The sequence below is a fragment of the Priapulus caudatus genome, unplaced genomic scaffold, assembly GCF_000485595.1.
Source record: "Priapulus caudatus unplaced genomic scaffold, Priapulus_caudatus-5.0.1 Scaffold85, whole genome shotgun sequence".
Classification (NCBI taxonomy): domain Eukaryota; kingdom Metazoa; phylum Priapulida; class Priapulimorpha; order Priapulimorphida; family Priapulidae; genus Priapulus; species Priapulus caudatus.
Window position 1 is genome coordinate 424,129 of NW_014577146.1, and position 1,210 is coordinate 425,338.

At 41.1% G+C, this 1,210-nt stretch overlaps 1 protein-coding gene across 1 annotated transcript in view; it reads left to right on the forward strand.

Moving 5' to 3' along the window:
- LOC106804735 overlaps positions 1-1,210 on the forward strand; it is a 124,694-nt gene that overhangs the window by 12,433 nt on the left and 111,051 nt on the right. The window lies entirely within an intron of this gene.

A 1,210-nucleotide genomic window follows, 5' to 3' on the forward strand; every position in this document is an offset into this window, starting at 1 on the left:
GAGAGAGAGAGAGAGAGAGAGAGAGAGAGAGAGAGAGAGAGAGAGAGAGAGAGAGAGAGAGAGAGAGAGAGAGAGAGAGAGAGCAATCCGCAGTATATACGATTATGTAACTAAATTATTTCATGGCGGAAAATTTACGAAAATTTCGCCTTCAGCAGACTGACGAGAGCTTTCAGTTCTGTCGGTATGTTGTTCTGGGAATTTTTCTCTCTAGTTCCCGGAATCGTGTTTGTGCTGTATCGTGTACGTCGCCTGCCTACTCATTCCCCATTGGCCTACTCATCTTTCGTCTACGGCGAAATTCCCATTTCGTCTATAGCAAAACTCCCAGTTGGTCTCCACCCATTTTGCCTACTCCCAATTCGGCTACCCTAAAAATCCACCCTATTCCCATTTTGTCTACCATCAGTTTGGCCACTAAATAATCATTTATAAATGTAATATATGGTTCTGATTAGCATACATATAATAATTTATAAGATATTATAATAGATTAGACGGAGTGGCATCCACACTAATTTCTCCTGGTATTTGTTGTAATATCAATACTACGACGAAATGGCACTATTACCCATGCTGAGAGTAGGCGAAATGGGAATATTGTCCGTACTGAGAGTATATAAATGGGAGTAGGCGAAATGGGAAATAGGTGAAATCGGAGTAGGCCAACTGGGATGTTACCACCAGAAGGGCCATCGTGTTGTTATATACAGCTCAGTGGCGTTACTCACCGTACGGTCTACCCTTACCTCTAACGGTAAATCATTTAATTGGAAGAAGACTTAAGTTGACATGCGTGGCTTTCGCTATTCCCGTCCTCAAAATATTGAATTTTTTGAATGTATATATATGGTTATTATATTATGTTTTATATATGGTTGGTTTCCGATGGCTAATGACGTAAGTTGTATACATAATAGGTTTTATGCACGAATAATTAATCTTAAATATTAGAAAGATTATCATAATTTTCGTAATGTTTATCTGTTTTAACCATAATCTCAACTTTGACCCTGACCCTCACGCTAACCCTAATCTCATCCCTGGTCATCTCTCCTAGCCTCACTTCCTATCCTCCCGCTAACTCTGATGCTAACATCACCCCTGACCCTATAACCGTAATCTCACCCCTGACCTCAACCCTAACCTCACCCTGACCTCAACCCTAACATCACCCCTGACCTCAACCCTAACATCACCCCTGACCTCA